Source organism: Amblyomma americanum, chromosome 1, assembly GCF_052857255.1.
Source record: "Amblyomma americanum isolate KBUSLIRL-KWMA chromosome 1, ASM5285725v1, whole genome shotgun sequence".
Classification (NCBI taxonomy): Eukaryota; Metazoa; Arthropoda; class Arachnida; order Ixodida; family Ixodidae; genus Amblyomma; species Amblyomma americanum.
The window spans coordinates 306,489,656-306,504,022 of record NC_135497.1 but is presented as its reverse complement, the minus strand read 5'-3'; positions in this window follow the sequence as shown (position 1 = coordinate 306,504,022).

The following is a 14,367-nucleotide window of genomic DNA, read 5'->3' as shown; positions in this document are numbered from 1 at the left end:
AGCCGTGTAGTAAATTCAGGCATGGTCTCTTCCTTTTCTTAAGAGAGGAACAGGGCCTCTCCAGGCAGTGTTTGAAGAAGGGGATGATTGTCGAATGCAGATGATGAAGAGAGGAAATATATTACATAAATGTACAAAGGCAAACTGAGTTACAGAAGCAGATCTCACACAGACGGCCGAACTAACTGTAACTAAAAAAAGGTAATTCTCACACAGAGAACATACACTACAAGACCTTACTTATCGACCCACGTGTTAAAGCCTAGGTATATTTGCAGAATTACAAGCCACTGCACGGAGCCTCTAGCTAAACTAGGCAATACCGACTTGTGATTTGTAATGCATTTGCTTGCGTTTTTGTAAGTTTTATAAACAAAGAAGTTAGAGCGGCCGTATTTCGAGGCCCGTCCTAAGTTTCGATAACCAATGAAGGTAGCCACGTACAGCCCTGAAGTTTGACACAACCTCGAGCCCAGGGCTTGGATAAAAGAAAAACACATAACGAAAATTTCCGAAAAACCTATTATTACGGGAGCCCTTACGCTTATTGCGTGATGCTCTTTTCCTTCCCCGCCCCACCTGTGCGTCGCCTCTCGAAGGATGACAAGTTTTCTTTCTTTTTTTTCTCAGCTAACTGGCGGTGCCACTAACCCACTGGCTCGTCCCAGAAATATCAGATAGCGGAGGCCCGCGACGCCATCAAGAATGCCAGCAAAGGAAAGGGCCCTTCGCGGAACACGTGGCAGTGCGCATATTTCCGCAGAATAAGCGGCATGGAGATCCCCTGCCGTGAGAATGGAGCATCGAAACGAGCGGCACATGTACTCATTGTGTGCGCCACGCTTGCTTTCTTTGTGCGGGGGTGAATGTGCGCGCTTAACAAAGCTAGGAGCCTTGGGCCGTCACAGGGATGCTGTCAAACGGACAGTGACTCCGACGCCTTTGTCAATGTTTGTGGGAGACAACCTGGTGGGGACTCGGGAGCTCGGTGCTTTACAGGGAAAACTCTCGGCATAGACCGGAAGCCAGCAGTGACCTCGCGCTAAAAAAAAAGAAAAATGAATACGTTGATGAAACGCGGCCTTGCGCGTGTTATAGGTACTTTCGCTATGTATTGAGAAAATTTATCAATTACGTATTCACTTATTTTAAAAGCGCGAATTTTTGAATTGTAATTAACCTTTATTTTTTTTATATTGGAGATAGAATGATAATGGTACTCTAACAGACAGAATGCGATGTATTTTTCCAGAAAAAAAATTAACTTAATCGTCATTGTAGGAGCTTTCTGTTCTTGTGGTACTTTAAAATCCACTATTTCAAAATAAGAACAAAGACTACATTTTATGTAAACTTTATTCACATACGCATGCTCACTATAATACGAGTGAGCTGTAAACCCATACAAATATAATGTCGAAATAATTTCGTATAGTACTATACAAAATGCATTCAACAAAGTACATAATCCACAAAACTAATTATCCACAGTAAGAACGTTCTACATCCAATGCAGGTTATGGTTGATAAACAATATTTTGCTGACTTTATCAGAAGTGAGGCGACTCCTCTTTTCTGTACAAATTTGGCCAGCTTTAGAAAATATTCTTTCACAGGGTACACTTGTCGCGGGAATACAAAGCCTTTTTAAAGCCAGTGCATACAAGTTCGGGTAGGTGAATTCTACTTTCCCACCACTTCAGCGGATCATTCATGCGGTTCAAGTACGGCTCGTTGAGGTACTTATCTACCTCAACAACGGCCTGAGCTGTAGGGTCTTGGTTTCCTTGCAAGGAGCTCAAACTCGCGTCAAACTCATCCCATACTGAGGAGTTCTGAACAGGCATTGCGGGCTCAACGCTTGGTCCGGACTGTGTACTTTGGATAGTCGCTTTTACCCTCAAAACAAGCGCTTTCTTAGTCGCCTTAAACTTCGCATCATCCCCAAAGCCTTGAGACTTAAACCGTGGGTCCAAAATTATGGATTGAGAAATTAACTCGTTTGATTCTCTGTTTCCAAATCGCCATGTCAGATCATGTATGAGTTCGTTTGCAAGCTTTGCAATAGCCTCAGGAGCGTCTCTATCAGTCTCAAGTTAATGTTTTATTTTTCTTGTCATTATCCTGAATAAAACGGTCGTTTTAGACAATGACACATTTGCTTCAGCAGAAATTTCTGTTGTTACATCATTAAATACTGACAAGACCTGAATAGCATGGGCCAGTTCTGTCCATTCTTGTTCATCTAGCTGCTCTTTGTAACCAAGTAATGCCAGAGTTGAAACGAGTGGCTCTTTATTTCTGAGTAACCTCTCTAACATGTCAAAGGTGGAATTCCACCGAGTGGGAACATCTTGCTTTAATTTAAGTTTATCTTTGTTCAGTGAAGCTTGCATATCGTGAAGTTTCGCGAGTGCCGAGCTGCTTTGCTTGAAGTACTGGACTATGGACTTGTATTTTTCAAGTTTTGCCCCAATGGATGCCGAAATGGCATCTGTGACCACCAAATTTAAATTATGCGCACAACAACCCGGATGTAGCAGATTTAATTCTTTGACGGCTGCTTTCATGTTAGCGGCATTGTCAGTGACAAGTGCACAAATTTTGTTTCTGATAGCAAACATTTCCAGAGCTTCATTTATCCAGGCTGCTATATTGCGACTCGTGTGTCTGTCAGAAAATTCCGAGCATTCAATCAGACACGATTGTAAGCACGTAGCCTGATCAATGTAATGAGCAGTGATGGCATAAAAGCTAGTATTATTAATATTAGTCCATCCATCGCACGTCAGGCAAACAGCTGGGGCATCGATCAGAGCCGATTTAATTTTGTCTAGGAGTTCGCTATGAACCGAGGGCAGCAAACTATTTGTCAGTGTCTTGCGGCTCGGTAAGCTGTAATTTGGATTTAAAATATTAATGAATTCTCGAAATTCCTTATCTTCAACCAGTTAAAACGGGTGGTACTCTTTGCAAATCATTTTCAGTAATTGAACATCAATCAACCTTTTTTTTCTGCGCTGACATTGGTCTAACTGCATCGACATATCGAGTCAATGATGACTGCGAGAACTGGCTTGATCTAGGCCCAGGCATGGAGAACGGGGTTGACGAAGCCGTCGAAGTCGAAGCTGGCGACGGCAGACCACTTTCTGGTGCATCCGAATTGTCCGATAATTCGGTGTGGCCCCTTGAACTTGAAGAGCTTGGCAACGGCGCCGAGGAACGAGCAGCAGGGTCGTCCACGCTCTCGCCACTTGAGGAAGGTGATCGGGAGCGGCGGGGTTCAACTCGGGCAAAGGGCACTGTGATGTGGTTCTGCTTCAAATGCCGTCGAAGATTTCCAGTCGAGCCAGATGACATAGAGAGCACAGCTTGACAGCATCTGCATTTCGCCTTGCCGTCCGGCAATCTTGCGAAGTGGTACCAAATATCGCTGTTTGTGCGATTTGATGACATCATCGATCTAGGAACGAAAAAGAAAGGGAGAACGCCGCATTCAAATTATGCATGAGTTGAAAAGCCGTATTAAAAAAAAAGTCTCTGTTTCGCCCGAAGGGCGAGGCATCGACTGCGATCGCAAATTAGTGGACAGCTATGGATCGTTCCACGCCAAGCGTCCCAGACGTTGCACTTGACCATTTCCAACTTGTTCAAAAAAATTCATGGAAACTTATCCTAATGTGCGTAATCAAAGCCGCAAATATTTTTGCAGAAAAAATTTATTCGCGAGGTGAGGGCAGTTTGAACATTTAGAAAAGGAGGGAAACCATGCACTGCTCAATCATTAACAAAAAAATCAAATATTTAGAAAACACTTCATTAGTTTTTTCATTGACATTTGCACAGATAATGCCTTTCGATATAATTCGGAGCATGCAGCTTTATGAGGCGCGAATATTTTTGAAATATCGAAAAAAGTATAAAATGTACAATTTTTGCCGTTTTTTTGTTTTAAGCAACAAATTGCTCTCGGAAATTCGGAAATAGCAGTTTTGTTTTTCAGATATCTAGTACCTATAACAAATGTTACAGGTGATGAAACTGCGTACATGGAAGTAAAAAAAAATACTGAAGTTGCAAAAAGTGCGTTTTTAGCCAGAAACACTCGTTAATTTCACCCTGAGGTGGCCCAAGTAAAAATACCAGCAATACCGGGCCAAATAGACCAGTTTATTGTCTTTAATTTCTAAAATTTTCGTCGAGGAAACTTCTGTTTAAAGTGAGAAAAATTTTTTTGACGTTGAGCTCTCGCGCCGCAAGTTGCGGCGTCTTTTAACGCCTATTTGTCGCAGAGCACGACACTGCCGACAATGTGGCCAGACGAAATGTAGACATCTTCTTTAGCTCCAGCCTTAAAATGCAGGATACCGAGTGATGGCAAACTGCACTGGTTATCTGGCCGTAAGTGTTGCGCTATGCCAGGTGCCGTGTTCTGCGGTGAAGAGGCGCTAACAGACAATGCAACTTGCTGCGCGAGAGCTCAACTTCAAAAACTCTTTTCTCGTTTTGAACAAAAATTACCTCGACAAAAATTTCACACATGAAAGGCAATAAATTGTTCTGTGTACTCCGCTAGTTCTTGCATTTTTACTTGGACAACAAAACAAAGTTTACACAGCAAAAGAGACGATACAGAGGATTTCACAATCACTCGTACGAGCACATACAAAGTGAATTACAAATCACATGCAACTCGTGCAAAGTAACACTTGAGAGAGATTACAATACAACAAAATCTTTGCACCTAAACTGCACTAACACCGAGAAAGACAAACAAAACACAATTTGTTCACCTGGCACAGTCCGACGACCTGAGGGATACGACGGGCCGATCCGCAGACTGGCGCACGTTGCCTCCCTGGTCCGTGGCTGGTCGAGTGGTGTTCTCCCGGGAGCCGAGAGGGCGCGCTTGTCTGAAGTTTAAAAGGCGGCTCGGGCTGACAGACAGCGGTTAAAGCCCCTCATTTATAGGCGCGGTCCGCGTGTGTTCGTTCTTCGCGCCAAGGCAGGCGCGCACATACACGCAGTATCAACTGCACAAGCTCCTTCTCCTTCTCGCGCCGGGCGCGCGACCCCATTGGTCAAGCTCGGAGACCCGGGTTCCAGAAGCATCGAGGTCTTTCTCGTCTTGCGCCGTAGGCGACGCGAGGGGAAAAGATAGAGGGCATCACTTAGCATGGTCGAGGCTACTTACTCCCTCTCCGTGGAAAATGAGTATAAATCACTGGGGCCTTCTGGAACAATCGACGGCGCGCACGGCCATGTCTTCGCTGGCACCGCGCCGGCGAGCAAAGTGGAAAGGGCAGCAGCACGCGCAAAGCTACGCGGACGCTAGTGAACAGCGCCCTCTCCGAGCGATTCCTCCCAATTGATCGGGCAGGACGACGAGCTTCGCCACTGACCTCTGTGCGTTGCCTGGCCCGTACGTGAAGAAAAGAGTTTCGCGCGCGCGCGCACTCGTTCTTTCTGGCTCGCGCTTCGGCGCCGTTGAGAGAGGAACTTCCTTCGCGCGCGCTATGCTCTCTCCGCTCGTGCATGGACGCTGTTGTGAGAGAAGAGCGCGCCCGCTCGAGGGTTTTCCGCACGCTTTGACGACACTGCTACCAAAATTTTGCGCGCGCTTTCGTGGTTTAGAGAGGGAGCAGCTCGTGTGCGCGGCGTCAAGCAAACAGTCCAAAAGGGTGCTGCTTCCGTCACGCCCTAGTTTTGTGCCCAGAGCGCATAACCACGTGGTGTACGAAGTGAAAACTGAAATTTAGCCTACCTTCCAACGAAGCTGCGGCACGAATGCGTTTCGCGTTTTTTTTTTTCTTCGTGTCTTCAAATAGTGCTAGCTCGGATCGATCTGCTTGCTTCCGCCATGCGTGCTGGTGACATGTTTCGGCTACCTTTTTCTTTTCCCTTTGCGCGGTGTTTCAATGTATTTGGCGCTATGCTGCTCACCCCAGTGTCACAGATCAAATCGCGCCGCGTTTAGATTTGTGCGAAATACGAAAGCGTATTTCGCAATATAGGTGCGCATTAATGAATCCCATTTTGTTGAGCTTTGAGAGTGTTAGCATGGGCGTGCGGCTGATGCGACCAATATGGTAACGCATTGCCGTTCCTACCGGTGTCGCGCTTGCTTAGCCGCTTCTGCCATATGGTCGTATTTACAGCATTTGGCGTATTTGCCATACGGATATCTAAAAATAATACCTGTTATTACGGAGCCCTTCAGAAACGGCTTTGCGTACAATTTACGTACAGAATTAGGACGTTAAACTCACAAGCCGCTGGCACAACTCAGTTTTGATGCGCATCCACGGGGCACGTGACACTATTGCGCGGCCGCCCGAGGTCAAGCTCAGCGTTGTTGGCGTTACCGAAAAAAAGTAACTAAATACGTTACTGGTTACGTTAAAAAAAAGGAGCGCGTTACCGCCCTACGTTAGCTACAAAAAAGGCAGCGCGTAATCGTTACCGTTACCGAAAAAAAGTACCGTACATCACTTTGCCGTTACTTCATGGCCATAAATTCATTTCATTTCATTTTATTACCTTAAAGGCCCCAATAGAGGGGTGTTACATAAGGGGGGGGGGGGGCAAAAATTAAAAGCACAGATTCACAATAACAGGAAAGTTTTTACATTTTCAGCGAAAAGACTTGGGAAAGTGATGATGGCAACGTTGTTTGGAAGGCCGTTCCAGTCTGCGGCTGCACGAGGAAAGTTAAGTAAATGTTAAGTTTTCGTCACCTTAAGAACTTACGATAACAATTTTATAAAGCTCACATTTCCCAAATAACAACAAGCCTAAACAACGGTTTTACGCGATATCCCGATTTAACGAGAATACTTTGCACAAATGTGCAGGAGCTTAGCAATGTTATATTAGCCTAAAGATGCCTGTAGAGTTACATGTGTTCGATTCTAACTGTGTATTACATGATGAAGCCATCTTATGAATACGGAATTAAACACAAAATGACACTCCATCATCAATTCTAATTTCACAAAGAGAACATCGCTGAACTCTCAACAAATTTAGAGTAATTCTGAAAAATGCGATGGTTCCAAAATGATCGGCATGCTTCCACTCTGTAGAAAGTTGTGTGTGTGTGAGTGGTTTAGGAAGGGGAGGTAGGTGAAGGCAAGTGTGTTAATGCGTGTTCGTGCAGGTGTTTTGTGCTTTATGGCTATTGCGTCTTTTTTTAGTAGGGTGCGTTGTCAAGGGCAGCTGTTTTCTGGCATGCATGCGAACCCCAACACGGGTTGTCGGGAGCACCTGTGCATTTTGTTTATTTACATCACTTTAGATGCTCTGCGCTTTTTTTTCTAAAAAATGGGGCGGAGTGGGTCACAACTGGAACAAAAAGTAACTAGAAACGTGGCACCTCCCGTTACCGAAAAATGTTAACGTAAGTACGTTACCCGTTTCAGTTCCGAATTGGTAACGACTACGTTACTAATTTACCGAAAAAAGTAATGCGTTACCGGTAACACCGTTACTTGTAACGCGTTACGGACAATAATGGCCTAACTGAAGTGTAATTTGCAGAGCCACACTGCTACTCGTGTGCACGACAGAGACACAAGGTTAGTTCACATGTGGAATCGTGTCTGCCATCTTCGCCTTCGCAGTTGTATGCGCTGCCACTTTACATGGTGTCGGCCGAGTAAGTGCACATATATTAAGTGCCCGCCAGCGCTCTTGCCTGTTGCCGCCGGTGATGGATAAGTAGTACTATTTTTAATCAATACTGCAGCGCGCGATAATGCACCGGTACTTCGCATCGAACGATACCTGCCACCTGGGTAATTTCTGTTGGCAGCACACACGTCAGTAAGCAAATGCGTCATTCCATAGAAGCCCACAAGTCAAGCAAGACGCTTCCCCGCCTTTATGCAACCACGGTGCCACGTACCACTTCGATCACCGCGTAAAAACTGCCCAGCGATGGACATAAACGGCGCACTGTGCAGTCGTCAGGCTGTGCTCGCATCCGCCGCGCCCGCGAGGAGACGGGCACGAAGAGCACGCGGAGGGAGAAAGCGCACGCAGTACGCGAACACGGCCAGTCAGAGCGCCCCGGCGCCGTCGTGCCCTATCGACGCTTCAGAATTCCGCCGCTACGGGAGGAGCACGGCGCTGTCGTCGCGCTGCAAACTTTAGGTTGGGGTCCCTGGCTGCGTTCCAATACTCTAGACGTCTAACAAGACGTCTAGTGTGACGCCTAGGAAGCAGTCTACATGTCCATGTATTGGAACTTGTCTACTGCTCACGCCGCCTCGCGGCATAATAATGTAACTAAAGCTTATGAACAGTTGTACTACTATTTTTCACAAACTGAGCAATAAAGATAATTAAAAACATGTTTTCAACAAGTTTACACATTTCTTCTGGAATGAATTTGCGCGTAAACCGGACTGGTGAATGTGCCTATCGGTCAGTCTACTTGTAGCAGACGGGGCCGCTCTCCGAAGACGACGCTAAAGAGATATGCGATTATTCTTTTATTATTGATGCTCAACTGTACATGCTCCTCGAACGTGCTCGTCCAGACGGTCCTGTAAACATAAGAATACGAAAGACTGTAATTAATATGCGCGAAATGCGATACGGCTAATATACACTGCAACAGGAAAACACATACGTGACATTAAACCTGCTGTCTGCCCTACGTGGCACTCGGAGACAGCGAGAGACCTAAATACAGCAGCGATCTTTAATCCTGCAACGACTAAAATCAATTCGCAACATGCCGGTGTATTTGTTCTGAGAGTGTAGAGATAAAAACGAATGCACGCGAAAGAATTGATGCAACTAATACAGCAACAGAAGAACACATTTGTTAACCGTCACGCCAGCCGTCTTAACACCCGTCGAGGAAACCAACGACAGCGACGAGTATTCTCTAAAATCAAGGTGCTAATTAAGATCCGGCATCGTCCGGATCACGGAAACAGACCAACAGCGTCCGCTGCTGTAGCAAAGCTCTCAACTGCACGATTTTCTCCTGCGTGATTCACTGCTAGGAATCGCACGTCCACGAAGATTAATTAGCCACTAGTTTGCGTACCAAATAACATAATGGAATGACTCACATTTTTCCTTTCCTATACTCCGTGTACAGTCCGACGCCCGCAAGAGCACGACTCGCTCATCCGCGTACATCAGCTCCGCCATCTTTAGACAGCAAGTTAGCCTGCATCGATGTGGACTTCGGCGAAGCAGTCTTATGAGACTGCTTCGCCGAGAAATGGAACGCGTCCCAAGATGGCGGCTGTCCGGCTAGACGTCCCAAGTAGCCGTCTACTTGGGAGTATTGGAACGCAGCTCCATTTAGCCGTTGCAGACAAGCCCAATGTTGCCCATGCCCGTTCCCGACAAGTGCAATGTTGCCAAAACAGACGCTGCACCCAAGGGCTGCGTTCCAATACTCTAGACGTCTAACAAGACGTCTAGTGTGACGTCTAGGAAGCAGTCTACATGTCCATGTATTGGAACTTGTCTAGTGCTCACGCCGCCTCGCGGCATAATAATGTAACTAAAGCTTATGAACAGTTGTACTACTATTTTTCACAAACTGAGCAATAAAGATAATTAAAAACGTGTTTTCAACAAGTTTACACATTTCTTCTGGAATGAATTTGCGCGTAAACCGGACTGGTGGATGTGCCTATCGGTCAGTCTACTTGTAGCAGACGGGACCGCTCTCCGAAGACGACGCTAAAGAGATATGCGATTATTCTTTTATTATTGATGCTCAACTGTACATGCTCCTCGAGCGTGCTCGTCCAGACGGTCCTGTAAACATAAGAATACGAAAGACTGTAATTAATATGCGCGAAATACGATACGGCTAATATACACTGCAACAGGAAAACACATACGTGACATTAAACCCGCTGTCTGCCCTACGTGGCACTCGGAGACAGCGAGAGACCTAAATACAGCAGCGATCTTTAATCCTGCAACGACTAAAATCAATTCGCAACATGCCGGTGTATTTGTTCTGAGAGTGTAGAGATAAAAAAGAATGCACGCGAAAGAGTTGATGCAACTAATACAGCAACAGAAGAACACATTTGTTAACCGTCACGCCAGCCGTCTTAACGCCCGTCGAGGAAACCAACGACAGCGACGAGTATTCTCTAAAATCAAGTGCTAATTAAGATCCGGCATCGTCCGGATCACGTAAACAGACCTACAGCGTCCGCTGCTGTAGCAAAGCTCTCAACTGCACGATTTTCTCCTGCGTGATTCACTGCTAGGAATCGCACGTCCACGAAGATTAATTAGCCACTAGTTTGCGTACCAAATAACATAATAGAATGACTCACATTTTTCCTTTCCTATACTCCGTGTACAGTCCGACGCCCGCAAGAGCACGACTCGCTCATCCGCGTTACAGTGCTCTAGAATATGTATATTCTAGAGCACTGTATCCGCGTACATCAGCTCCGCCATCTTTAGACAGCAAGTTAGCCTGCATCGATGTGGACTTCGGCGAAGCAGTCTTATGAGACTGCTTCGCCGAGAAATGGAACGCGTCCCAAGATGGCGGCTGTCCGGCTAGACGTCTAAGTAGCCGTCTACTTGGGAGTATTGGAACGCAGCCAAGGTCAGCGTTGCCCACGCCCGTTCCCGACAAGTGCAATGTTGCCAAAACAGACGCTGCAGCCAAGTGCAGTGTTGCCCACGTCCGTTCCCGATGCATGCAAGCGTCTGCCAGGCCCAAGTTGTATTGTAGTAACGCTAGCCTGGCCTGCATTTGTGCGAATAGGTGAGTGTCACAGGCAGTGTGTAAAATTCCTGGCCTTTCACAATAAGAAAGCCAACATTCCTTCTGGCACTTTTGTTTCATTGTCGGTGATTTTTCTGCGTAACCGTCGCTATGTTGAGTCTTTTCTCTTAGCGGGGCTGCCGTAATGTCCCTAACAGAGTGGTTTTTGTATGATGTAGGTTTTCAGCGTATATTTTCGTGGTTTACTGCAAAAATTGTCACGACGGTCCATACTCATTTTGCCCATTCTTCGTCTTGGGTTGTGGCACTTTTTTTTTCATATTGCTGAATCGTCAAACGTTCATATCTATCTCACACCTCTCATGAAAGCTGCGCGCGGTTACGGGTGACGTTGTCGCATGATTGATTAGGCGAAACTGAAATAAAGGAGCTTGTGTCAATTGTGTCAGGTAACCTAGAACAGTGTATTGGGCTGTAAGATCATTTCCTTAATTTAGACACTGTTGCAAACAGTTTCATGATGGCATATACTTGTTGTCTTATCTTAACATTGGGCACAGGAAGGGAAAAATCCCACTAAGCACAACCTCCCCTAAATAAACTGTGCAAACAGTAGTCATTATTAATATTGCATCCACTGCTCTGTGTCTAATCTGAGCTCGATGTGGCATCCCCATATCTTCTGCAATCTGTGATCTGGTAGGTCCTAAACATAAGTGATATTGCTTCTGAAAGTGCAAGCTTCTCTCACTTAGAGACCTGCTTTCCATGCGTGGTTTATGTGCTTGCTCCTTTTATCCAATGCATAATGACTCTTGATGTTGTGTAGTGAGCCCCCCTTTGATGGCTTGGAGCTTATCTAGTGTCCTCAGAATAAAAAAAAGGTGGTTCCTTCTCTGAACATCAATATATTTTTTAATAGTTACTTGCACCACCCCATAGCATCCAAGGATAATAATACCATTGGATAATATATGAACAGTACTTGACACTAAGCTGTTCTACTCTAGGATAGGTAAAAAACAGAAGAATGGAAAACATCACCCTTTAAGGAAAGCTTTTACCTTGAAATGCTTGAATATGTAATTAAGTTGTTGGTTGAGTATATTTCTCACAGTTTACAGCAGTTTTAGCAAGTAAATATTGTAGAAAGATTTTAATCAAAGATTTTTCCCGTGTGCGTTCTGCTGCTGTTTCTATTTCAGCTTGCATTTGCTCTGTCATTCTGTGTTGCTGTCTTTAATTTCCCGGTGGAAATCAAGCAACACTGTTGTGATTTTTTTCAATTTACTTATAAGTGGCCATGTATGCAAGCCCCAACAAACACATCCATACTCAAGTATAGCTCAGACTTGACTATCAGCTGTATTCTGAAATCACTTTGCAAATGACCGAATCTCTACTGTAATAAACCAGGAGCTGATGGCTGCCTCGTTCCAAATGTAATTCACTTGCTTAATCCAAGGCCTGAGATAAAAAGCACTGCTAAACATAAATTTCTTGCTTGTTCTTAAAGTAATATGATTAACTCTGTACCTATCGAAGTGATTACAACACTTTCTTGTAAAGATGATGTGAACAGTTTGCAAAGCTTTTAGCAAAGTAGGTGAATCATACACAATTTGTGAATTACACTGGAGGAATATTATCAGGACCAAATACCTTGGCCTATTTAACATCTTGGAATAGAAGAGGTGCCGCAATGGAGGTCTCCGGAATATTTTTATTACAAATTCCTCAAGGGCCCTTGGGTGAGGGCTTAGCACCGACCACATGGGGATGTTTAACGTGCACCGGCATCGCACAGCCCTTCGGCGCCTTTTGCGTTTCGCCCACTACCGACTGTTTCGCCTCATTCGAAACGCGGCCGCCGCGGTCGGGTTCTAGCCCGGGTACTCCGGCTCAGAAGACGAGCGCCACCGCGCCATTGAGCCACCGCGCGCGCGGGGATGATGAAGCGAATTCCCGGCGTCTCATTTATGTCCAGTGAACGTACTGAAAACTGTATTAACGCGACAGCGTTAAGGAACTCGTATCGCAGAAAAGCCGGTGTCAGCGTCGGCGGCGTTGGCCGTGAGCGAAAAATCCTCCTCCTTGCACTCCTCCTCCTCTTTGCAGTGTACACCACGGCCCTACAGATAGCGCGCGACGGCAGCGCCTCCCGCTCGCTAGTTCGGGCGCAGAGAGGAGCGAAAAATCCCTCCTACTCGCACTCCTCGCAATGTACGCCACTGCCCCAACAGATGGCGCGAAACGGCAGCGCCTCCGGAGCATACACAGGAACACTAGCGCCTCCTCAAGTCACTGGAACGGGAAAAGTACCGCATTCGTTTTCTCTCGCCGCCGCGCCGGCCGGCCAGCGCGCGCGCGTTCCCGATTCGTTCTCCGCGGTGACACGGTCATTCCTCGCCATAAATGGTCCGCTCGCTTCTTTCTCGCCGCCGCCGGCACACAGATAATACGGAGCATTACGTAGCACTAGCTCTTATGAGCCGAGATAAGCGTGCACAGCAAGCGGCGCTGGACCAAATATGACGGCTGGTTGCGGTACTTTTCCCGTTCCAGTGATTTTAGCCAGCGCCCCCTCTATTTTTACAATAGAGGAGGCGCTGCTTTAGCGCCTCCTAGTGTTCCTATATATGCTCCCGCATAAAATATGGTTTCGGCAAGGCTCCTGGCAGCGCTTCTACGTGGTTTGCAGCTCCGCGCGTCCGTTTCACCCTTCATAGCAGAGCGATTTGGCAAGGCGTCGCGCACCCGCCGTGGTGGCTCAGTGGCGCTCGACTAATAATAATAATTGGTTTTTTGGGGGGAAAGGAAATGGCGCAGTATGTGTCTCATATATCGTTGGACACCTGAACCGCGGCGTAAGGGAAGGGATGAAGGAGGGAGTGAAAGAAGAAAGAGAAATAGTTGCCGTAGTGGAGGGCTCCGGCATAATTTCGACCACCTGGGGTTCTTTAACGTGCACTGACATCGCACAGCACACGGGCGCCTTAGCGTTCTGCCTCCATAAAAACGCAGCCGCCGCGGTCGGGTTCGACTCCGGGAACTCCGGATCAGTAGTCGAGCGCCCTAACCACTGAGCCACCGCGGCGGGTGCGCTCGACTACTGATCCGGAGTTCCCGGGTTCGAACACGACCGCGGCGGCTGCGCTTTTATGGAGGAAAAGGGCTAAGTCGCCCGTGTGCTGTGCGATGTCAGTGCACGTTAAAAAAAATACGCGGCGGCTGCGTTTTTATGGAGGAAAAACGCTAAGGCGCCCGTGTGCTGTGCGATGTCAGTGCACGTTAAAGATCCCCAGGTGGTCGAAATTATTCCGGAGCCCTCCACTACGGCACCTATTCTTCCTTTCTTCTTTCACTCCCTCCTTTATCCCTTCCCTTACGGCGCGCTTCAGGTGTCCAACGATATATGAGACAAATACTGCGCCATTTCCTTTCCCCAAAAAACCAAACCAAACCATCTTTCGAGCAAATATAACGCCAGGGTTGAAGCAAAGAGTGAGGCTCGGTGGCGGGCGCTCTCGCGGCGCGCAGAAAGCTAAGTGTTTCTGTAGTTGATAGGTGGCTCTTAGATGCAGTTTCTCCTTGATGCGCCGCCTGTCGCGTGCTCCGTATTATTCTGGCCGCGC